The sequence below is a fragment of the Triturus cristatus genome, chromosome 6 (genome assembly GCF_964204655.1).
Source record: "Triturus cristatus chromosome 6, aTriCri1.1, whole genome shotgun sequence".
Taxonomy (NCBI): Eukaryota; Metazoa; Chordata; class Amphibia; order Caudata; family Salamandridae; genus Triturus; species Triturus cristatus.
In genome coordinates this window covers 1096632534-1096658115 of record NC_140589.1, presented here as the reverse complement: position 1 = coordinate 1096658115, position 25582 = coordinate 1096632534, and positions in this window count along the sequence as shown.

The window sequence follows — 25582 nt, the reverse complement described above, 5'->3', positions numbered from 1 at the left end:
CCATAGTAAGAGTTAAGACCTTAACCAGTAGGCCAGAGTAAGAGTTAAGACCTTGACCAGTAGGCCAGAGTATGAGTCTAAGACCTTAGGTATTAGGCCAGTGTACGAGTCTAAGACCTTAGCAATTAGGCCAGAGTAAGAGTTAAGACCTTAACCAGTAGGCCAGAGTACGAGTCTAAGACCTTAGCTATTAGGCCAGTGTACGAGTCTATGACCTTAGCGATTAGGCCAGAGTAAGAGTTAAGACCTTAACCAGTAGGCTAGAGTACGAGTCTAAGACATTAACTATTAGGCCAGAGTACGAGTCTAGGACCTTAGCTATTAGGCCAGAGTAAGAGTTAAGACCTTAACCAGTAGGCTAGAGTACAAGTCTAAGACCTTAGCTATTAGGCCAGAGTACGAGTCTAAGACCTTAACCATTAGGCCAGAGTACGAGTCTAAGACCTTAGCTATTAGGCCAGAGTAAGAGTTAAGACCTTAACCATTAGGCCAGAGTACGAGTCTAAGACCTTAGCTATTCGGCCAGAGTAAGAGTTAAGACCTTAGCTATTAGCCCAGAGTAAGTGTTAAGACCTTAGCTATTAGGCCAGAGTAAGAGTTAAGACCTTAACCAGTAGGCCAGAGTAAGAGTTAAGACCTTAACCAGTAGGCCAGAGTAAGAGTTAAGACCTTAACCATTAGGCCAGAGTACGAGTCTAAGACCTTAGCTATTAGGCCAGAGTAAGAGTTAAGACCTTAATCAGTAGGCCAGAGTAAGAGTTAAGCCCTTAACCATTAGGCCAGAGTACGAGTCTAAGGCCTTAGCTATTAGGCCAGAGTAAGAGTTAAGACCTTAGCTATTAGGCCAGAGTAAGAGTTAAGACCTTAACCATTAGGCCAGAGTATGAGTCTAAGACCTTAGCTATTAGGCCAGAGTAAGAGTTAAGACCTTAACCAGTAGGCCAGAGTAAGAGTTAAGACCTTAACCATTAGGCCAGAGTACGAGTCTAAGACCTTAGCTATTAGGCCAGAGTAAGGGTTAAGGCCTTAGCTATTAGGCCAGTGTAAGAGTTGAGACCTTAGCCATTAGGCCAGAGTACGAGACTAAGACCTTTGCTATTAGGCCAGAGTAAAAGTTAAGACCTTAGCTATTAGGCCAGAGTAAGAGTTATGACCTTAACCAGTAGGCCAGAGTAAGAGTTAAGACCTTAAGCATTAGGCCAGAGTACGAGTCTAAGACCTTAGCTATTAGGCAAGAGTAAGAGTTAAGACCTTAACCAGTAGGCCAGAGTAAGAGTTAAGACCTTAACCATTAGGCCAGAGTACGAGTCTAAGACCTTAGCTATTAGACCAGAGTAAGAGTTAAGAACTTAGCTATTAGGCCAGAGTAAAAGTTAAGACCTTAGCTATCAGGCCAGAGTAAGAGTTAAGACCTTAAACATTAGGCCAGAGTACAAGTTTAAGACCTTAGCTATTAGGCCAGAGTAAGAGTTAAGACCTTAGCTATTAGGCCAGAGTAAGAGTTAAGACCTTAACCTGTAGGCCTGAGTACAAGTCTAAGACCTTAGCTATTAGGCCAGAATAAGATTTAAGACCTTACCCATTAGGCCAGAGTATGAGTCTAAGACCTTAGCTATTAGGCCAGAGTAAAAGTTAAGACGTTAGCTATTAGGCCAGTGTAAGAGTTAAGACCTTAGTTTTTAGGCCAGAGTAAGAGTTCAGACCTTAACCAATAGGCCAGAGTAAGAGTTAAGACCTTAACCATTAGGCCAGAGTTCGAGTCTAAGACCTTAGCTATTAGGCCAGAGTAAGAGTTCAGACCTTAACCAATAGGCCAGAGTAAGAGTTAAGACCTTAACCATTAGGCCAGAGTTCGAGTCTAAGACCTTAGCTATTAGGCCAGAGTAAGAGTTATGACCTTAACCGGTAGACCATAGTAAGAGTTAAGACCTCAACCAGTAGGCCAGAGTAAGAGTTAAGACCTTAACCTGTAGGCCATAGTACGAGTCTAAGACCTTAGCTATTAGGCCAGAGTAAGAGTTAAGACCTTAAACATTATGCCAGAGTACGAGTCTAAGACCTTAGCTATTAGGCCAGAGTGAGAGTTAAGACCATAACCAGTAGGCCAGACTAAGAGTTAAGACCTTAACCAGTAGGCCAGAGTATGAGTCTAAGACCTTAGCTATTAGGCCAGAGTACAAGTCTAAGACCTTAGCTATTAGGCCAGAGTAAGAGTTAAGACCTTAACCAGTAGGCCAGAGTAAGAGTTAAGACCTTAACCATTAGGCTATAGTACAAGTCTAAGACCGGAGCTATTAGGCCAGAGTAAGAGTTAAGACCTTAGCTATTAGGCCAGAGTAAGAGTTAAGACCTTAACCATTAGGCCATAGTACGAGTCTAAGACCCTAGCTATTAGGCCAGAGTTAGAGTTAAGACCTTAGCTATTAGGCCAGAGTAAGAGTTAAGACCTTAACCAGTAGGCCAGAGTACGAGTCTAAGACCTTAGCTATTAGGCCAGAGTAAGAGTTAAGACCTTAACCCGTAGGCCATAGTACGAGTCCAAGACCTTAGCTATTAGGCCAGAGTAAGTGTTAAGACCTTAGCTATTAGGCAAGAGTAAGAGTTAAGAACTTAAACATTAGGCCAGAGTACGAGTTTAAGACCTTAGCTATTAGGCCAGAGTAGGAGTTAAGACCTTAGCTATTAGGCCAGAGTAAGAGTTAAGACCTTACCCATTAGGCCAGAGTACGAGTCTAAGACCTTAGCTATTAGGCCAGAGTAAGAGTTAAGACCTTAGCTATTAGGCCAGAGTAAGAGTTAAGACCTTAGGTATTAGGCCAGAGTAAGAGTTAAGACCTTAACCAATAGGCCAGAGTAAGAGTTAAGACCTTAACCATTAGGCCAGAGTACGGGTCTAAGAGCTTAGCTATTAGGCCAGAGTAAGAGTTAAGACCTTAACCAGTAGGCCAGAGTAAGAGTTAAGACCTTAACCATTAGGCCAGAGTACGAGTCTAAGACCTTAGTTATTAGGCCAGAGTAAGAGTTAAGACCTTAGCTATTAGGCCAGAGTACGAGTCTAAGACCTTACCTATTAGGCCAGAGTAAGAGTTAAGACCTTAACCAATAGGCCAGAGTAAGAGTTAAGACCTTAACCAGTAGGCCAGAGTAAGAGTTAAGACCTTGACCAGTAGGCCAGAGTACGAGTCTAAGACCTTAGCTATTAGGCCAGTGTACGAGTCTAAGACCTTAGCTATTAGGCCAAAGTCAGAGTTAAGACCGTAACCAGTAGGCTAGAGTACGAGACTAAGACCTTAGCTATTAGGCCAGAGTAGGAGTCTAAGACCTTAGCTATTAGGCCAGAGTAAGAGTTAAGACCTTAACCAGTAGGCTAGAGTACGAGTCTAAGACCTTATCTATTAGGCCAGAGTACGAGTCTAAGACCTTAACCATTAGGCCAGAGTACGAGTCTAAGACCTGAGCTATTAGGCCAGAGTAAGAGTTAAGACCTTAACCATTAGGCCAGAGTACGAGTCTAAGACCTTAGCTATGCGGCCAGAGTAAGAGTTAAGACCTTAGCTATTAGCCCAGAGTAAGAGTTAAGACCTTAACCAGTAGGCCAGAGTAAGAGTTAAGACCTTAACCAGTAGGCCAGAGTAAGAGTTAAGACCTTAACCTTTAGGCCAGAGTACGAGTCACAGACCTTAGCTATTAGGCCAGAGTAAGAGTTAAGACCTTAATCAGTAGGCCAGAGTAAGAGTTAAGCCCTTAACCATTAGGCCAGAGTACGAGTCTAAGACCTTAAGTATTAGGCCAGAGTAAGAGTTAAGACCTTAGCTATTAGGCCAGAGTAAGAGTTAAGACCTTAACCATTATGCCAGAGTATGAGTCTAAGACCTTAGCTATTAGGCCAGAGTAAGAGTTAAGACCTTAACCAGTAGGCCAGAGTAAGAGTTAAGACCTTAACCATTAGGCCAGAGTACGAGTCTAAGACCTTAGCTATTAGACCAGAGTAAGATTTAAGAACTTAGCTATTAGGCCAGAGTAAGAGTTAAGACCTTAGCTATTAGGCAAGAGTAAAAGTTAAGACCTTAGCTATTAGGCCAGAGTAAGAGTTAAGACCTTAGTTTTTAGGCCAGAGTAAGAGTTCAGACCTTAACCAATAGGCCAGAGTAAGAGTTATTACCTTAATTGGTAGACCATAGTAAGAGTTAAGACCTTAACCAGTAGGCCAGAGTAAGAGTTAAGACCTTAACCTGTAGGCCACAGTACGAGTCTAAGACCTTAGCTATTAGGCCAGAGTAAGAGTTAAGACCTTTACCATTAGGCCAGAGTACGAGTCTAAGACCTTAGCTATTAGGCAAGAGTAAGAGTTAAGACCATAACCAGTAGGCCAGACTAAGAGTTAAGACCTTAACCAGTAGGCCAGAGTATGAGTCTAAGACCTTAGCTATTAGGCCAGAGTACGAGTCTAAGACCTTAGCTATTAGGCCAGAGTAAGAGTTAAGACCTTAGCTATTAGGCCAGAGTAAGAGTTAAGACCTTAACCAGTAGGCCAGAGTAAAAGTTAAGACCTTGACCAGTAGGCCAGAGTACGAGTCTAAGACCTTAGCTATTAGGCCAGAGTACGAGTCTAAGACCTTAGCTATTAGGCCAGAGTAAGAGTTAAGACCTTAGCTATTAGGCCAGTGTAAGAGTTAAGACCTTAACCATTAGGCCAGAGTACGAGTCTAAGACCTTAGCTATTCGGCCAGAGTAAGAGTTAAGACCTTAGCTATTAGGCCAGAGTAAGAGTTAATACCTTATCTTTTAGGCCAGAGTAAGAGTTAAGACCTTAACCAGTAGGCCAGATTAAGAGTTAAGACCTTAACAAGTAGGCCAGAGTAAGAGTTACGACCTTAACCTGTAGGCCATAGTACGGGTCTAAGACCTTAGCTATTAGGCCAGAGTACGGGTCTAAGACCTTAGCTATTAGGCCAGAGTAAGAGTTAAGACCTTAGCTATTAGGCCAGAGTAAGAGTTAAGACCTTAACCAGTAGGCCAGAGTACGAGTCTAAGACCTTAGCTATTAGGCCAGAGTAAGAGTTAAGACCTTAAACCGTAGGCCATAGTACGAGTCCAAGACCTTAGCTATTAGGCCAGAGTAAGAGTTAAGACCTTAGCTATTAGGCCAGAGTAAGAGTTAAGACCTTCACCTGTAGGCCAGAATACGAGTCTAAGACCTTAGCTATTAGGCCAGAGTAAGATTTAAGACCTTACCCATTAAGCCAGAGTACGAGTCTAAGACCTTAGCTATTAGACCAGAGTAAGAGTTAAGACCTTAGCTATTAGGCTAGAGTAAGAGTTAAGACCTTAACCATTAGGCCAGAGTACGGGTCTAAGACCTTAGCTATTAGGCCAGAGTATGAGTCTAAGACCTTAGCTATTAGGCCAGAGTAAGAGTTAAGACCTCAACCAGTAGGCTAGAGTACGAGTCTAAGACCTTAACTATTAGGCCAGAGTACGAGTCTAAGACCTTAGCTATTAGGCCAGAGTAAGAGTTAAGACCTTAACCAGTAGGCTAGAGTACGAGTCTTAAGACCTTAGCTATTAGGCCAGAGTACGAGTCTAAGACCTTAACCATTAGGCCAGAGTACGAGTCTAAGACCTTAGCTATTAGGCCAGAGTACGAGTTAAGACCTTAACCATTAGGCCAGAGTACGAGCCTAAGACCTTAGCTATTCGGCCAGAGTAAAAGTTAAGACCTTAGCTATTAGCCCAGAGTAAGTGTTAAGACCTTAGCTATTAGGCCAGAGTAAGAGTTAAGACCTTAACCAGTAGGCCAAAGTCAGAGTTAAGACCTTAACCAGTAGGCCAGAGTAAGAGTTAAGACCTTAACCATTAGGCCAGAGTACGAGTCTAAGACCTTAGCTATTAGGCCAGAGTAAGAGTTAAGACCTTAATCAGTAGGCCAGAGTAAGAGTTAAGCCCTTAACCATTAGGCCAGAGTACGAGTTAAGACCTTAACCAGTAGGCCAGAGTAAGAGTTAAGACCTTAACCATTAGGCCAGAGTACGAGTCTAAGACCTTAGCTATTAGGCCAGAGTAAGAGTTAAGAACTTAACCATTAGGCCAGAGTATGAGTCTAAGACCTTTGCTATTAGGCCAGAGTAAGAGTTAAGACCTTAACCAGTAGGCCAGAGTAAGAGTTAAGACCTTAACCATTAGGCCAGAGTACGAGTCTAAGACCTTAGCTATTAGGCCAGAGTAAGAGTTAAGACCTTAGCTATTAGGCCAGTGTAAGAGTTAAGACCTTAGCCATTAGGCCAGAGTACGAGACTAAGACCTTTGCTATTAGGCCAGAGTAAAAGTTAAGACCTTAGCTATTAGGCCAGAGTAAGAGTTAAGACCTTAACCAGTAGGCCAGAGTAAGAGTTAAGACGTTTAGCGTTAGGCCAGAGTACGAGTCTAAGACCTTAGCTATTAGGCAAGAGTAAGAGTTAAGACCTTAACCAGTAGGCCAGAGTAAGAGTTAAGACCTTAACCATTAGGCCAGAGTACAAGTCTAAGACCTTAGCTATTAGACCAGAGTAAGAGTTAAGAACTTAGCTATTAGGCCAGAGTAAGAGTTAAGACCTTAGCTATTAGGCCAGAGTAAGAGTTAAGACCTTAAACATTAGGCCAGAGTACAAGTTTAAGACCTTAGCTATTAGGCCAGAGTAAGAGTTAAGACCTTAGCTATTAGGCCAGAGTAAGCGTTAAGACCTTAACCTGTAGGCCTGAGTACAAGTCTAAGACCTTAGCTATTAGGCCAGAATAAGATTTAAGACCTTACCCATTAGGCCAGAGTACGAGTCTAAGACCTTAGCTATTAGGCCAGAGTAAGAGTTATGACCTTAACCGGTAGACCATAGTAAGAGTTAAGACCTTAACCAGTAGGCCAGAGTAAGAGTTAAGACCTTAACCTGTAGGCCATTGTACGAGTCTAAGACCTTAGCTATTAGGCCAGAGTAAGAGTTAAGACCTTAACCATTAGGCCAGAGTACGAGTCTAAGACCTTAGCTATTAGGCAAGAGTAAGAGTTAAGACCATAACCAGTAGGCCAGACTAAGAGTTAAGACCTTAACCAGTAGGCCAGAGTATGAGTCTAAGACCTTAGCTATTAGGCCAGAGTACGAGTCTAAGAATTAGCTATTAGGCCAGAGTAAGAATTAAGACCTTAACCAGTAGGCCAGAGTAAGAGTTAAGACCTTAACCATTAGGCTATAGTACGAGTCTAAGACCTTAGCTATTAGGCCAGAGTAAGAGTTAAGACCTTAGCTATTAGGCCAGAGTAAGAGTTAAGTCCTTAACCGTTAGGCCATAGTACGAGTCTAAGACCTTAGCTATTAGGCCAGAGTAAGAGTTAAGACCTTAACCAGTAGGCCAGAGTAAGAGTCTAAGACCTTAGCTATTAGGCCAGAGTAAGAGTTAAGACCTTAACCCGTAGGCGATAGTACGAGTCCAAGACCTTAGCTATTAGGCCAGAGTAAGTGTTAAGACCTTAGCTATTAGGCCAGAGTAAGAGTTAAGAACTTAAACATTAGGCCAGAGTACGAGTTTAAGACCTTAAGTATTAGGCCAGAGTAAGAGTTAAGACCTTAGCTATTAGGCCAGAGTAAGAGTTAAGACCTTAACCTGTAGGCCAGAATACGAGTCTAAGACCTTAGCTATTAGGCCAGAGTAAGATTTAAGACCTTACCCATACGGCCAGAGTACGAGTCTAAGACCTTAGCTATTAGGCCCGAGTAAGTGTTAAGACCTTAGCTATTAGGCCAGAGTAAGAGTTAAGACCATAACCAATAGGCCAGAGTAAGAGTTAAGACCTTAACCATTAGGCCAGAGTACGGGTCTAATACCTTAGCTATCAGGCCAGAGTAAGAGTTAAGACCTTAACCAGTAGGCCAGAGTAAGAGTTAAGACCTTAACCATTAGGCCAGAGTACGAGTCTAAGACCTTAGTTATTAGGCCAGAGTAAGAGTTAAGACCTTAACCAGTAGGTCAGAGTAAGAGTTAAGACCTTAACCAGTAGGCCAGAGTAAGAGTTAAGACCTTAACCTTAGGCCAGAGTACGAGTCTAAGACCTTAGCTATTAGGCCAGAGTAAGAGTTAAGACCTTAGCTATTAGGCCAGAGTAAGAGTTAAGAACTTAACCACTAGGCCAGAGTACGAGTCTAAGACCTTAGTTATTAGGCCAGAGTAAGAGTTAAGACCTTAACCCGTAGGCCATAGTACGAGTCCAAGACCTTAGGTATTATGCCAGAGTAAGTGTTAAGACCTTAGCTATTAGGCCAGTGTAAGAGTTAAGAACTTAAACATTAGGCCAGAGTACGAGTTTAAGACCTTAGCTATTAGGCCAGAGTAAGAGTTAAGACCTTAGCTATTAGGCCAGAGTAAGAGTTAAGACCTTAACCTGTAGGCCAGAATACGAGTCTACGACCTTAGCTATTAGGCCGGAGTAAGATTTAAGACCTTACCCATTAGGCCAGAGTACGAGTCTAAGACCTTAGCTATTAGGCCAGAGTAAGAGTTAAGACCTTAGCTATTAGGCCAGAGTAAGGGTTAAGACCTTAGTTATTAGGCCAGAGTAAGAGTTAAGACCTTAACCAATAGGCCAGAGTAAGAGTTAAGACCTTAACCATTAGGCCAGAGTACGGGTCTAAAACCTTAGCTATTAGGCCAGAGTAAGAGTTAAGACCTTAACCAGTAGACCAGAGTAAGAGTTAAGACCTTAACCATTAGGCCAGAGTACGAGTCTAAGACCTTAGTTATTAGGCCAGAGTAAGAGTTAAGACCTTAGCTATGAGGCCAGAGCGCGAGTCTAAGACCTTAGCTATTAGGCCAGAGTAAGAGTTAAGACCTTAACCAGTAGGCCAGAGTAAGAGTTAAGACCTTAACCATTAGGCCAGAGTACGAGTCTAAGACCTTAGCTATTAGGCCAGAGTAAGAGTTAAGACCTTAATCAGTAGGCCAGAGTAAGAGTTAAGACCTTAATCAGTAGGCCAGAGTAAGAGTCTAAGACCTTAGCTATTAGGCCGGAGTAAGAGTTAAGACCTTAGCTATTAGGCCAGAGTAAGAGTTAAGACCTTAACCATTAGGCCAGAGTATGAGTCTAAGACCTTAGCTATTAGGCCAGAGTAAGAGTTAAGACCTTAACCAGTAGGCCAGAGTAAGAGTTAAGACCTTAACCATTAGGCCAGAGTACGAATCTAAGACCTTAGCTATTAGGCCAGAGTAAAAGTTAAGACCTTAACCATTAGGCCAGAGTACGAGTCTAAGACGTTAGCTATTAGGCCAGAGTAAGAGTTAAGACCTTAGCTATTAGGCCAGTGTAAGTGTTAAGACCTTAACCATTAGGCCAGAGTACGAGTCTAAGACCTTAGCTATTCGGCCAGAGTAAGAATTAAGACCTTAGCTATTAGGCCAGAGTAAGAGTTAAGACCTTAGCTATTAGGCCAGAGTAAGAGTTAAGACCTTAACCAGTAGGCCAGAGTAAGAGTTAAGACCTTAACCTGTAGGCCATAGTACGGGTCTAATACCTTAGCTATTAGCCAGAGTAAGAGTTAAGACCTTAGCTATTAGGCCAGAGTAAGAGTTAAGACCTTAGTGTTTAGGCCAGAGTAAGAGTTAAGACCTTAACCAATAGGCCAGAGTAAGAGTTAAGACCTTAACCATTAGGCCAGAGTACGAGTCTAAGACCTTAGCTATTAGGCCAGAATAAGATTTAAGACCTTACCCATTAGGCCAGAGTACGAGTCTAAGACCTTAGCTATTAGGCCAGAGTAAAAGTTAAGACCTTAGCTATTAAGCCAGAGTAAGAGTTAAGACCTTAGTTTTTAGGCCAGAGTAAGAGTTCAGACCTTAACCAATAGGCCAGAGTAAGAGTTAAGACCTTAACCATTAGGCCAGAGTTCGAGTCTAAGACCTTAGCTATTAGGCCAGAGTAAGAGTTATGACCTTAACCGGTAGACCATAGTAAGAGTTAAGACCTTAACCAGTAGGCCAGAGTAAGAGTTAAGACCTTAACCTGTAGGCAATAGTACGAGTCTAAGACCTTAGCTATTAGGCCAGAGTAAGAGTTAAGACCTTAAACATTAGGCCAGAGTACGAGTCTAAGACCTTAGCTATTAGGCCAGAGTGAGAGTTAAGACCTTAACCAGTAGGCCAGAGTAAGAGTTAAGACCTTAACCATTAGGCTATAGTACAAGTCTAAGACCGTAGCTATTAGGCCAGAGTAAGAGTTAAGACCTTAGCTATTAGGCCAGAGTAAGAGTTAAGACCTTAACCATTAGGCCATAGTACGAGTCTAAGACCTTAGCTATTAGGCCAGAGTAAGAGTTAAGACCTTAGCTATTAGGCCAGAGTAAGAGTTAAGACCTTAACCAGTAGGCCAGAGTACGAGTCTAAGACCTTAGCTATTAGGCCAGAGTAAGAGTTAAGACCTTAACCCGTAGGCCATAGTACGAGTCCAAGACCTTAGCTATTAGACCAGAGTAAGTGTTAAGACCTTAGCTATTAGGCCAGAGTAAGAGTTAAGAACTTAAACATTAGGCCAGAGCATGAGTTTAAGACCTTAGCTATTAGGCCAGAGTAAGAGTTAAGACCTTAGCTATTAGGCCAGAGTAAGAGTTAAGACCTTAACCTGTAGGCCAGAATACGAGTCTAAGACCTTAGCTATTAGGCCAGAGTAAGATTTAAGACCTTACCCATTAGGCCAGAGTACGAGTCTAAGACCTTAGCTATTAGGCCAGAGTAAGAGTTAAGACCTTAGCTATTAGGCCAGAGTAAGAGTTAAGACCTTAGGTATTAGGCCAGAGTAAGAGTTAAGACCTTAACCAGTAGGCCAGAGTAAGAGTTAAGACCTTAACCTGTAGGCCATAGTATAAATCTAAGACCTTAGCTATTAGGCCAGAGTAAGAGTTAAGACCTTAACCAGTAGGCCAGAGTAAGAGTTAAGGCCTTAACCAGTAGGCCAGAGTAAGAGTTAAGACCTTAACCTTTAGGCCAGAGTACGAGTCTAAGACCTTAGCTATTAGGCCAGAGTAAGAGTTAAGACCTTAATCAGTAGGCCAGAGTAAGAGTTAAGCCCTTAACCATTAGGCCAGAGTACGAGTCTAAGACCTTAGGTATTAGGCCAGAGTAAGAGTTAAGACCTTAGCTATTAGGTCAGAGTACGAGTTGAGACCTTAACCATTAGGCCAGAGTACGAGTCTAAGACCTTAGCTATTCGGCCAGAGTAAGAGTTAAGACCTTAGCTATTAGCCCAGAGTAAGAGTTAAGACCTTAACCAGTAGGCCAGAGTAAGAGTTAATGCCTTAACCAGTAGGCCAGAGTAAGAGTTAAGACCTTAACCTTTAGGCCAGAGTACGAGTCTAAGACCATAGCTATTAGGCCAGAGTAAGAGTTAAGACCTTAATCAGTAGGCCAGAGTAAGAGTTAAGCCCTTAACCATTAGGCCAGAGTACGAGTCTAAGACCTTAGGTATTAGGCCAGAGTAAGAGTTAAGACCTTAGCTATTAGGCCAGAGTAAGAGTTAAGAGCTTAACCATTATGCCAGAGTATGAGTCTAAGACCTTAGCTATTAGGCCAGAGTAAGAGTTAAGACCTTAACCAGTAGGCCAGTGTAAGAGTTAAGACCTTAGCCATTAGGCCAGAGTACGAGACTAAGAGCTTTGCTATTAGGCCAGAGTAAAAGTTAAGACCTTAGCTATTAGGCCAGAGTAAGAGTTAAGACCTTAACCAGTAGGCCAGAGTAAGAGTTAAGACCTTAAGCATTAGGCCAGAGTACGAGTCTAAGACCTTAGCTATTAGGCCAGAGTAAGAGTTAAGCCCTTAGCTATTAGGCCAGAGTAAGAGTTAAGACCTTAGGTATTAGGCCAGAGTAAGAGTTAAGACCTTAACCATTAGGCCAGAGTACGGGTCTAAGAGCTTAGCTATTAGGCCAGAGTAAGAGTTAAGACCTTAACCAGTAGGCCAGAGTAAGAGTTAAGACCTTAACCATTAGGCCAGAGTTCGAGTCTAAGACCTTAGTTATTAGGCCAGAGTAAGAGTTAAGACCTTAGCTATTAGTCCAGAGTACGAGTCTAAGACCTTAGCTATTAGGCCAGAGTAATAGTTAAGACCTTAACCAATAAGCCAAAGTAAGCTAGAGTACGAGTCTAAGACCTTAGCTATTAGGCCAGAGTAGGAGTCTAAGACCTTAGCTATTAGGCCAGAGTAAGAGTTAAGACCTTAACCAGTAGGCTAGAGTACGAGTCTAAGACCTTAGCTATTAGGCCAGAGTACGAATCTAAGACCTTAACCATTAGGCCAGAGTACGATTCTAAGACCTTAGCTATTAGGCCAGAGTAAGAGTTAAGACCTTAACCATTAGGCCAGAGTACGAGTCTAAGACCTTAGCTATTCGGCCAGAGTAAGAGTTAAGACCTTAGCTATTAGCCCAGAGTAAGAGTTAAGACCTTAACCAGTAGGCCAGAGTAAGAGTTAAGACCTTAACCAGTAGGCCAGAGTAAGAGTTAAGACCTTAACCATTAGGCCAGAGTATGAGTCTAAGACCTTAGCTATTAGGCCAGAGTAAGAGTTAAGACCTTAATCAGTAGGCCAGAGTAAGAGTTAAGCCCTTAACCATTAGGCCAGAGTACGAGTCTAAGACCTTAGGTATTAGGCCAGAGTAAGAGTTAAGACCTTAGCTATTAGGCCAGAGTAAGAGTGAAGACCTTAACCATTAGGCCAGAGTATGAGTCTAAGACCTTAGCTATTAGGCCAGAGTAAGAGTTAAGACCTTAACCAGTAGGCCAGAGTAAGAGTTAAGACCTTAACCTGTAGGCCATAGTACGGGTTAAGACCTTAGTTATTAGGCCAGAGTAAGAGTTAAGACCTTAACCAATAGGCCAGAGTAAGAGTTAAGACCTTAACCATTAGGCCAGAGTACGGGTCTAAAACCTTAGCTATTAGGCCAGAGTAAGAGTTAAGACCTTAACCAGTAGACCAGAGTAAGAGTTAAGACCTTAACCATTAGGCCAGAGTACGAGTCTAAGACCTTAGTTATTAGGCCAGAGTAAGAGTTAAGACCTTAGCTATGAGGCCAGAGCGCGAGTCTAAGACCTTAGCTATTAGGCCAGAGTAAGAGTTAAGACCTTAGCTATTAGGCCAGAGTAAGAGTTAAGACCTTAATCAGTAGGCCAGAGTAAGAGTTAAGACCTTAATCAGTAGGCCAGAGTAAGAGTCTAAGACCTTAGCTATTAGGCCGGAGTAAGAGTTAAGACCTTAGCTATTAGGCCAGAGTAAGAGTTAAGACCTTAACCATTAGGCCAGAGTATGAGTCTAAGACCTTAGCTATTAGGCCAGAGTAAGAGTTAAGACCTTAACCAGTAGGCCAGAGTAAGAGTTAAGACCTTAACCATTAGGCCAGAGTACGAATCTAAGACCTTAGCTATTAGGCCAGAGTAAAAGTTAAGACCTTAACCATTAGGCCAGAGTACGAGTCTAAGACGTTAGCTATTAGGCCAGAGTAAGAGTTAAGACCTTAGCTATTAGGCCAGTGTAAGTGTTAAGACCTTAACCATTAGGCCAGAGTACGAGTCTAAGACCTTAGCTATTCGGCCAGAGTAAGAATTAAGACCTTAGCTATTAGGCCAGAGTAAGAGTTAAGACCTTAGCTATTAGGCCAGAGTAAGAGTTAAGACCTTAACCAGTAGGCCAGAGTAAGAGTTAAGACCTTAACCTGTAGGCCATAGTACGGGTCTAATACCTTAGCTATTAGCCAGAGTAAGAGTTAAGACCTTAGCTATTAGGCCAGAGTAAGAGTTAAGACCTTAGTGTTTAGGCCAGAGTAAGAGTTAAGACCTTAACCAATAGGCCGGAGTAAGAGTTAAGACCTTAACCATTAGGCCAGAGTACGAGTCTAAGACCTTAGCTATTAGGCCAGAATAAGATTTAAGACCTTACCCATTAGGCCAGAGTACGAGTCTAAGACCTTAGCTATTAGGCCAGAGTAAAAGTTAAGACCTTAGCTATTAAGCCAGAGTAAGAGTTAAGACCTTAGTTTTTAGGCCAGAGTAAGAGTTCAGACCTTAACCAATAGGCCAGAGTAAGAGTTAAGACCTTAACCATTAGGCCAGAGTTCGAGTCTAAGACCTTAGCTATTAGGCCAGAGTAAGAGTTATGACCTTAACCGGTAGACCATAGTAAGAGTTAAGACCTTAACCAGTAGGCCAGAGTAAGAGTTAAGACCTTAACCTGTAGGCAATAGTACGAGTCTAAGACCTTAGCTATTAGGCCAGAGTAAGAGTTAAGACCTTAAACATTAGGCCAGAGTACGAGTCTAAGACCTTAGCTATTAGGCCAGAGTGAGAGTTAAGACCTTAACCAGTAGGCCAGAGTAAGAGTTAAGACCTTAACCATTAGGCTATAGTACAAGTCTAAGACCGTAGCTATTAGGCCAGAGTAAGAGTTAAGACCTTAGCTATTAGGCCAGAGTAAGAGGTAAGACCTTAACCATTAGGCCATAGTACGAGTCTAAGACCTTAGCTATTAGGCCAGAGTAAGAGTTAAGACCTTAGCTATTAGGCCAGAGTAAGAGTTAAGACCTTAACCAGTAGGCCAGAGTACGAGTCTAAGACCTTAGCTATTAGGCCAGAGTAAGAGTTAAGACCTTAACCCGTAGGCCATAGTACGAGTCCAAGACCTTAGCTATTAGACCAGAGTAAGTGTTAAGACCTTAGCTATTAGGCCAGAGTAAGAGTTAAGAACTTAAACATTAGGCCAGAGCATGAGTTTAAGACCTTAGCTATTAGGCCAGAGTAAGAGTTAAGACCTTAGCTATTAGGCCAGAGTAAGAGTTAAGACCTTAACCTGTAGGCCAGAATACGAGTCTAAGACCTTAGCTATTAGGCCAGAGTAAGATTTAAGACCTTACCCATTAGGCCAGAGTACGAGTCTAAGACCTTAGCTATTAGGCCAGAGTAAGAGTTAAGACCTTAGGTATTAGGCCAGAGTAAGAGTTAAGACCTTAACCAGTAGGCCAGAGTAAGAGTTAAGACCTTAACCTGTAGGCCATAGTATAAATCTAAGACCTTAGCTATTAGGCCAGAGTAAGAGTTAAGACCTTAACCAGTAGGCCAGAGTAAGAGTTAAGGCCTTAACCAGTAGGCCAGAGTAAGAGTTAAGACCTTAACCTTTAGGCCAGAGTACGAGTCTAAGACCTTAGCTATTAGGCCAGAGTAAGAGTTAAGACCTTAATCAGTAGGCCAGAGTAAGAGTTAAGCCCTTAACCATTAGGCCAGAGTACGAGTCTAAGACCTTAGGTATTAGGCCAGAGTAAGAGTTAAGACCTTAGCTATTAGGTCAGAGTACGAGTTGAGACCTTAACCATTAGGCCAGAGTACGAGTCTAAGACCTTAGCTATTCGGCCAGAGTAAGAGTTAAGACCTTAGCTATTAGCCCAGAGTAAGAGTTAAGACCTTAACCAGTAGGCCAGAGTAAGAGTTAATGCCTTAACCAGTAGGCCAGAGTAAGAGTTAAGACCTTAACCTTTAGGCCAGAGTACGAGTCTAAGACCATAGCTATTAGGCCAGAGTAAGAGTTAAGACCTTAATCAGTAGGCCAGAGTAAGAGTTAAGCCCTTAACCATTAGGCCAGAGTACGAGTCTAAGACCTTAGGTATTAGGCCAGAGTAAGAGTTAAGACCTTAGCTATTAGGCCAGAGTAAGAGTTAAGAGCTTAACCATTATGCCAGAGTATGAGTCTAAGACCTTAGCTATTAGGCCAGAGTAAGAGTTAAGACCTTAACCAGTAGGCCAGAGTAAGAGTTCAGACCTTAACCATTAGGCCAGAGTACGAGTCTAAGACCTTAGCTATTAGACCAGAGTAAGAGTTAAGAACTTAGCTATTAGGCCAGAGTAAGAGTTAAGACCTTAGCTATTAGGCCAGTGTAAGAGTTAAGACCTTAGCCATTAGGCCAGAGTACGAGACTAAGAGCTTTGCTATTAGGCCAGAGTAAAAGTTAAGACCTTAGCTATTAGGCCAGAGTAAGAGTTAAGACCTTAACCAGTAGGCCAGAGTAAGAGTTAAGACCTTAAGCATTAGGCCAGAGTACGAGTCTAAGACCTTAGCTATTAGGCCAGAGTAAGAGTTAAGCCCTTAGCTATTAGGCCAGAGTAAGAGTTAAGACCTTAGGTATTAGGCCAGAGTAAGAGTTAAGACCTTAACCATTAGGCCAGAGTACGGGTCTAAGAGCTTAGCTATTAGGCCAGAGTAAGAGTTAAGACCTTAACCAGTAGGCCAGAGTAAGAGTTAAGACCTTAACCATTAGGCCAGAGTTCGAGTCTAAGACCTTAGTTATTAGGCCAGAGTAAGAGTTAAGACCTTAGCTATTAGGCCAGAGTACGAGTCTAAGACCTTAGCTATTAGGCCAGAGTAATAGTTAAGACCTTAACCAATAAGCCAAAGTAAGCTAGAGTACGAGTCTAAGACCTTAGCTATTAGGCCAGAGTAGGAGTCTAAGACCTTAGCTATTAGGCCAGAGTAAGAGTTAAGACCTTAACCAGTAGGCTAGAGTACGAGTCTAAGACCTTAGCTATTAGGCCAGAGTACGAATCTAAGACCTTAACCATTAGGCCAGAGTACGATTCTAAGACCTTAGCTATTAGGCCAGAGTAAGAGTTAAGACCTTAACCATTAGGCCAGAGTACGAGTCTAAGACCTTAGCTATTCGGCCAGAGTAAGAGTTAAGACCTTAGCTATTAGCCCAGAGTAAGAGTTAAGACCTTAACCAGTAGGCCAGAGTAAGAGTTAAGACCTTAACCAGTAGGCCAGAGTAAGAGTTAAGACCTTAACCATTAGGCCAGAGTATGAGTCTAAGACCTTAGCTATTAGGCCAGAGTAAGAGTTAAGACCTTAATCAGTAGGCCAGAGTAAGAGTTAAGCCCTTAACCATTAGGCCAGAGTACGAGTCTAAGACCTTAGGTATTAGGCCAGAGTAAGAGTTAAGACCTTAGCTATTAGGCCAGAGTAAGAGTGAAGACCTTAACCATTAGGCCAGAGTATGAGTCTAAGACCTTAGCTATTAGGCCAGAGTAAGAGTTAAGACCTTAACCAGTAGGCCAGAGTAAGAGTTAAGACCTTAACCTGTAGGCCATAGTACGGGTTAAGACCTTAGTTATTAGGCCAGAGTAAGAGTTAAGACCTTAACCAATAGGCCAGAGTAAGAGTTAAGACCTTAACCATTAGGCCAGAGTACGGGTCTAAAACCTTAGCTATTAGGCCAGAGTAAGAGTTAAGACCTTAACCAGTAGACCAGAGTAAGAGTTAAGACCTTAACCATTAGGCCAGAGTACGAGTCTAAGACCTTAGTTATTAGGCCAGAGTAAGAGTTAAGACCTTAGCTATGAGGCCAGAGCGCGAGTCTAAGACCTTAGCTATTAGGCCAGAGTAAGAGTTAAGACCTTAACCAGTAGGCCAGAGTAAGAGTTAAGACCTTAACCATTAGGCCAGAGTACGAGTCTAAGACCTTAGCTATTAGGCCAGAGTAAGAGTTAAGACCTTAATCAGTAGGCCAGAGTAAGAGTTAAGACCTTAATCAGTAGGCCAGAGTAAGAGTCTAAGACCTTAGCTATTAGGCCGGAGTAAGAGTTAAGACCTTAGCTATTAGGCCAGAGTAAGAGTTAAGACCTTAACCATTAGGCCAGAGTATGAGTCTAAGACCTTAGCTATTAGGCCAGAGTAAGAGTTAAGACCTTAACCAGTAGGCCAGAGTAAGAGTTAAGACCTTAACCATTAGGCCAGAGTACGAATCTAAGACCTTAGCTATTAGGCCAGAGTAAAAGTTAAGACCTTAACCATTAGGCCAGAGTACGAGTCTAAGACGTTAGCTATTAGGCCAGAGTAAGAGTTAAGACCTTAGCTATTAGGCCAGTGTAAGTGTTAAGACCTTAACCATTAGGCCAGAGTACGAGTCTAAGACCTTAGCTATTCGGCCAGAGTAAGAATTAAGACCTTAGCTATTAGGCCAGAGTAAGAGTTAAGACCTTAGCTATTAGGCCAGAGTAAGAGTTAAGACCTTAACCAGTAGGCCAGAGTAAGAGTTAAGACCTTAACCTGTAGGCCATAGTACGGGTCTAATACCTTAGCTATTAGCCAGAGTAAGAGTTAAGACCTTAGCTATTAGGCCAGAGTAAGAGTTAAGACCTTAGTGTTTAGGCCAGAGTAAGAGTTAAGACCTTAACCAATAGGCCAGAGTAAGAGTTAAGACCTTAACCATTAGGCCAGAGTACGAGTCTAAGACCTTAGCTATTAGGCCAGAGTAAGAGTTAAGACCTTAACCAGTAGGCCAGAGTAAGAGTTAAGACCTTAACCATTAGGCCAGAGTACGAGTCTAAGACCTTAGCTATTAGGCCAGAGTAAGAGTTAAGACCTTAATCAGTAGGCCAGAGTAAGAGTTAAGACCTTAATCAGTAGGCCAGAGTAAGAGTCTAAGACCTTAGCTATTAGGCCGGAGTAAGAGTTAAGACCTTAGCTATTAGGCCAGAGTAAGAGTTAAGACCTTAACCATTAGGCCAGAGTATGAGTCTAAGACCTTAGCTATTAGGCCAGAGTAAGAGTTAAGACCTTAACCAGTAGGCCAGAGTAAGAGTTAAGACCTTAACCATTAGGCCAGAGTACGAATCTAAGACCTTAGCTATTAGGCCAGAGTAAAAGTTAAGACCTTAACCATTAGGCCAGAGTACGAGTCTAAGACGTTAGCTATTAGGCCAGAGTAAGAGTTAAGACCTTAGCTATTAGGCCAGTGTAAGTGTTAAGACCTTAACCATTAGGCCAGAGTACGAGTCTAAGACCTTAGCTATTCGGCCAGAGTAAGAATTAAGACCTTAGCTATTAGGCCAGAGTAAGAGTTAAGACCTTAGCTATTAGGCCAGAGTAAGAGTTAAGACCTTAACCAGTAGGCCAGAGTAAGAGTTAAGACCTTAACCTGTAGGCCATAGTACGGGTCTAATACCTTAGCTATTAGCCAGAGTAAGAGTTAAGACCTTAGCTATTAGGCCAGAGTAAGAGTTAAGACCTTAGTGTTTAGGCCAGAGTAAGAGTTAAGACCCTAACCAATAGGCCAGAGTAAGAGTTAAGACCTTAACCATTAGGCCAGAGTACGAGTCTAAGACCTTAGCTATTAGGCCAGAATAAGATTTAAGACCTTACCCATTAGGCCAGAGTACGAGTCTAAGACCTTAGCTATTAGGCCAGAGTAAAAGTTAAGACCTTAGCTATTAAGCCAGAGTAAGAGTTAAGACCTTAGTTTTTAGGCCAGAGTAAGAGTTCAGACCTTAACCAATAGGCCAGAGTAAGAGTTAAGACCTTAACCATTAGGCCAGAGTTCGAGTCTAAGACCTTAGCTATTAGGCCAGAGTAAGAGTTATGACCTTAACCGGTAGACCATAGTAAGAGTTAAGACCTTAACCAGTAGGCCAGAGTAAGAGTTAAGACCTTAACCTGTAGGCAATAGTACGAGTCTAAGACCTTAGCTATTAGGCCAGAGTAAGAGTTAAGACCTTAAACATTAGGCCAGAGTACGAGTCTAAGACCTTAGCTATTAGGCCAGAGTGAGAGTTAAGACCTTAACCAGTAGGCCAGAGTAAGAGTTAAGACCTTAACCATTAGGCTATAGTACAAGTCTAAGACCGTAGCTATTAGGCCAGAGTAAGAGTTAAGACCTTAGCTATTAGGCCAGAGTAAGAGTTAAGACCTTAACCATTAGGCCATAGTACGAGTCTAAGACCTTAGCTATTAGGCCAGAGTAAGAGTTAAGACCTTAGCTATTAGGCCAGAGTAAGAGTTAAGACCTTAACCAGTAGGCCAGAGTACGAGTCTAAGACCTTAGCTATTAGGCCAGAGTAAGAGTTAAGACCTTAACCCGTAGGCCATAGTACGAGTCCAAGACCTTAGCTATTAGACCAGAGTAAGTGTTAAGACCTTAGCTATTAGGCCAGAGTAAGAGTTAAGAACTTAAACATTAGGCCAGAGCATGAGTTTAAGACCTTAGCTATTAGGCCAGAGTAAGAGTTAAGACCTTAGCTATTAGGCCAGAGTAAGAGTTAAGACCTTAACCTGTAGGCCAGAATACGAGTCTAAGACCTTAGCTATTAGGCCAGAGTAAGATTTAAGACCTTACCCATTAGGCCAGAGTACGAGTCTAAGACCTTAGCTATTAGGCCAGAGTAAGAGTTAAGACCTTAGCTATTAGGCCAGAGTAAGAGTTAAGACCTTAGGTATTAGGCCAGAGTAAGAGTTAAGACCTTAACCAGTAGGCCAGAGTAAGAGTTAAGACCTTAACCTGTAGGCCATAGTATAAATCTAAGACCTTAGCTATTAGGCCAGAGTAAGAGTTAAGACCTTAACCAGTAGGCCAGAGTAAGAGTTAAGGCCTTAACCAGTAGGCCAGAGTAAGAGTTAAGACCTTAACCTTTAGGCCAGAGTACGAGTCTAAGACCTTAGCTATTAGGCCAGAGTAAGAGTTAAGACCTTAATCAGTAGGCCAGAGTAAGAGTTAAGCCCTTAACCATTAGGCCAGAGTACGAGTCTAAGACCTTAGGTATTAGGCCAGAGTAAGAGTTAAGACCTTAGCTATTAGGTCAGAGTACGAGTTGAGACCTTAACCATTAGGCCAGAGTACGAGTCTAAGACCTTAGCTATTCGGCCAGAGTAAGAGTTAAGACCTTAGCTATTAGCCCAGAGTAAGAGTTAAGACCTTAACCAGTAGGCCAGAGTAAGAGTTAAGGCCTTAACCAGTAGGCCAGAGTAAGAGTTAAGACCTTAACCTTTAGGCCAGAGTACGAGTCTAAGACCATAGCTATTAGGCCAGAGTAAGAGTTAAGACCTTAATCAGTAGGCCAGAGTAAGAGTTAAGCCCTTAACCATTAGGCCAGAGTACGAGTCTAAGACCTTAGGTATTAGGCCAGAGTAAGAGTTAAGACCTTAGCTATTAGGCCAGAGTAAGAGTTAAGAACTTAACCATTATGCCAGAGTATGAGTCTAAGACCTTAGCTATTAGGCCAGAGTAAGAGTTAAGACCTTAACCAGTAGGCCAGAGTAAGAGTTCAGACCTTAACCATTAGGCCAGAGTACGAGTCTAAGACCTTAGCTATTAGACCAGAGTAAGAGTTAAGAACTTAGCTATTAGGCCAGAGTAAGAGTTAAGACCTTAGCTATTAGGCCAGTGTAAGAGTTAAGACCTTAGCCATTAGGCCAGAGTACGAGACTAAGACCTTTGCTATTAGGCCAGAGTAAAAGTTAAGACCTTAGCTATTAGGCCAGAGTAAGAGTTAAGACCTTAACCAGTAGGCCAGAGTACGAGTCTAAGACCTTAGCTATTAGGCCAGAGTAAGAGTTAAGACCTTAACCCGTAGGCCATAGTACGAGTCCAAGACCTTAGCTATTAGACCAGAGTAAGTGTTAAGACCTTAGCTATTAGGCCAGAGTAAGAGTTAAGAACTTAAACATTAGGCCAGAGCATGAGTTTAAGACCTTAGCTATTAGGCCAGAGTAAGAGTTAAGACCTTAGCTATTAGGCCAGAGTAAGAGTTAAGACCTTAACCTGTAGGCCAGAATACGAGTCTAAGACCTTAGCTATTAGGCCAGAGTAAGATTTAAGACCTTACCCATTAGGCCAGAGTACGAGTCTAAGACCTTAGCTATTAGGCCAGAGTAAGAGTTAAGACCTTAGCTATTAGGCCAGAGTAAGAGTTAAGACCTTAGGTATTAGGCCAGAGTAAGAGTTAAGACCTTAACTAGTAGGCCAGAGTAAGAGTTAAGACCTTAACCTGTAGGCCATAGTATAAATCTAAGACCTTAGCTATTAGGCCAGAGTAAGAGTTAAGACCTTAACCAGTAGGCCAGAGTAAGAGTTAAGGCCTTAACCAGTAGGCCAGAGTAAGAGTTAAGACCTTAACCTTTAGGCCAGAGTACGAGTCTAAGACCTTAGCTATTAGGCCAGAGTAAGAGTTAAGACCTTAATCAGTAGGCCAGAGTAAGAGTTAAGCCCTTAACCATTAGGCCAGAGTACGAGTCTAAGACCTTAGGTATTAGGCCAGAGTAAGAGTTAAGACCTTAGCTATTAGGTCAGAGTACGAGTTGAGACCTTAACCATTAGGCCAGAGTACGAGTCTAAGACCTTAGCTATTCGGCCAGAGTAAGAGTTAAGACCTTAGCTATTAGCCCAGAGTAAGAGTTAAGACCTTAACCAGTAGGCCAGAGTAAGAGTTAAGGCCTTAACCAGTAGGCCAGAGTAAGAGTTAAGACCTTAACCTTTAGGCCAGAGTACGAGTCTAAGACCATAGCTATTAGGCCAGAGTAAGAGTTAAGACCTTAATCAGTAGGCCAGAGTAAGAGTTAAGCCCTTAACCATTAGGCCAGAGTACGAGTCTAAGACCTTAGGTATTAGGCCAGAGTAAGAGTTAAGACCTTAGCTATTAGGCCAGAGTAAGAGTTAAGAGCTTAACCATTATGCCAGAGTATGAGTCTAAGACCTTAGCTATTAGGCCAGAGTAAGAGTTAAGACCTTAACCAGTAGGCCAGAGTAAGAGTTCAGACCTTAACCATTAGGCCAGAGTACGAGTCTAAGACCTTAGCTATTAGACCAGAGTAAGAGTTAAGAACTTAGCTATTAGGCCAGAGTAAGAGTTAAGACCTTAGCTATTAGGCCAGTGTAAGAGTTAAGACCTTAGCCATTAGGCCAGAGTACGAGACTAAGACCTTTGCTATTAGGCCAGAGTAAAAGTTAAGACCTTAGCTATTAGGCCAGAGTAAGAGTTAAGACCTTAACCAGTAGGCCAGAGTAAGAGTTAAGACCTTAAGCATTAGGCCAGAGTACGAGTCTAAGACCTTAGCTATTAGGCCAGAGTAAGAGTTAAGCCCTTAGCTATTAGGCCAGAGTAAGAGTTAAGACCTTAGGTATTAGGCCAGAGTAAGAGTTAAGACCTTAACCATTAGGCCAGAGTACGGGTCTAAGAGCTTAGCTATTAGGCCAGAGTAAGAGTTAAGACCTTAACCAGTAGGCCAGAGTAAGAGTTAAGACCTTAACCATTAGGCCAGAGTTCGAGTCTAAGACCTTAGTTATTAGGCCAGAGTAAGAGTTAAGACCTTAGCTATTAGGCCAGAGTACGAGTCTAAGACCTTAGCTATTAGGCCAGAGTAATAGTTAAGACCTTAACCAATAAGCCAAAGTAAGCTAGAGTACGAGTCTAAGACCTTAGCTATTAGGCCAGAGTAGGAGTCTAAGACCTTAGCTATTAGGCCAGAGTAAGAGTTAAGACCTTAACCAGTAGGCTAGAGTACGAGTCTAAGACCTTAGCTATTAGGCCAGAGTACGAATCTAAGACCTTAACCATTAGGCCAGAGTACGATTCTAAGACCTTAGCTATTAGGCCAGAGTAAGAGTTAAGACCTTAACCATTAGGCCAGAGTACGAGTCTAAGACCTTAGCTATTCGGCCAGAGTAAGAGTTAAGACCTTAGCTATTAGCCCAGAGTAAGAGTTAAGACCTTAACCAGTAGGCCAGAGTAAGAGTTAAGACCTTAACCAGTAGGCCAGAGTAAGAGTTAAGACCTTAACCATTAGGCCAGAGTATGAGTCTAAGACCTTAGCTATTAGGCCAGAGTAAGAGTTAAGACCTTAATCAGTAGGCCAGAGTAAGAGTTAAGCCCTTAACCATTAGGCCAGAGTACGAGTCTAAGACCTTAGGTATTAGGCCAGAGTAAGAGTTAAGACCTTAGCTATTAGGCCAGAGTAAGAGTGAAGACCTTAACCATTAGGCCAGAGTATGAGTCTAAGACCTTAGCTATTAGGCCAGAGTAAGAGTTAAGACCTTAACCAGTAGGCCAGAGTAAGAGTTAAGACCTTAACCTGTAGGCCATAGTACGGGTCTAAGACCTTAGCTATTAGGCCAGAGTAAGTGTTAAGACCTTAGCTATTAGGCCAGAGTAAGAGTTAAGAACTTAAACATTAGGCCAGAGTACGAGTCTAAGACCTTATCTATTAGGCCAGAGTAAGAGTTAAGACCTTAACCATTAGGCCAGAGTTAAGACCTTAACCAGTAGGCCAGAGTAAGAGTTAAGACCTTAACCATTAGGCCAGAGTACGAGTCTAAGACCTTAGCTATTAGGCCAGAGTAAGAGTTAAGACCTTAACCATTAGGCCAGAGTACGAGTCTAAGACCTTAGCTATTAGGCCAGAGTAAGAGTTAAGACCTTAGCTATTAGGCCAGAGTAAGAGTTAGGACCTTAAACATTAGGCCAGAGTACGAGTCTAACACCTTAGCTATTAGGCCAGAGTACGAGTCTAAGACCTTAGCTATTAGGCCAGAGTAAGAGTTAAGACCTTAGCTATTAGGCCAGTGTAAGAGTTAAGACCTTAACCATTAGGCCAGAGTACGAGTCTAAGACCTTAGCTATTCGGCCAGAGTAAGAGTTAAGACCTTAGCTATTAGGCCAGAGTAAGAGTTAAGACCTTAGCTATTAGGCCAGAGTAAGAGTTAAGACCTTAACCAGTAGGCCAGAGTAAGAGTTAAGACCTTAACAAGTAGGCCAGAGTAAGAGTTACGACCTTAACCTGTAGGCCATAGTACGGGTCTAAGACCTTAGCTATTAGGCCAGAGTAAGTGTTAAGACCTTAGCTATTAGGCCAGAGTAAGAGTTAAGAACTTAAACATTAGGCCGGAGTACGAGTTTAAGACCTTAGCTATTAGGCCAGAGTAAGAGTTAAGACCTTAGCTATTAGGCCAGAGTAAGAGTTAAGACCTTAACCTGTAGGCCAGAATACGAGTCTAAGACCTTAGCTATTAGGCCAGAGTAAGATTTAAGACCTTACCCATTAAGCCAGAGTACGAGTCTAAGACCTTAGCTATTAGGCCAGAGTAAGAGTTAAGGCCTTAGCTATTAGGCCAGAGTAAGAGTTAAGACCTTAACCATTAGGCCAGAGTACAGGTCTAAGACCTTAGCTATTAGGCCAGAGTAAGAGTTAAGACCTTAACCAGTAGGCCAGAGTAAGAGTTAAGACCTTATCCATTAGGCCAGAGTACGAGTCTAAGACCTTAGTTATTAGGCCAGAGTAAGAGTTAAGACCTTAGCTATTAGGCCAGAGTACGAGTCTAAGACCTTAGCTATTAGGCCAGAGTAAGAGATAAGACCTTAACCAGTAGGCCATAGTAAGAGTTAAGACCTTAACCAGTAGGCCAGAGTAAGAGTTAAGACCTTGACCAGTAGGCCAGAGTATGAGTCTAAGACCTTAGCTATTAGGCCAGTGTACGAGTCTAAGACCTTAGCGATTAGGCCAGAGTAAGAGTTAAGACCTTAACCAGTAGGCCAGAGTACGAGTCTAAGACATTAACTATTAGGCCAGAGTACGAGTCTAAGACCTTAGCTATTAGGCCAGAGTAAGAGTTAAGACCTTAACCAGTAGGCTAGAGTACAAGTCTAAGACCTTAGCTATTAGGCCAGAGTACGAGTCTAAGACCTTAACCATTAGGCCAGTGTACGAGTCTAAGACCTTAGCTATTAGGCCAGAGTAAGAGTTAAGACCTTAACCATTAGGCCAGAGTACGAGT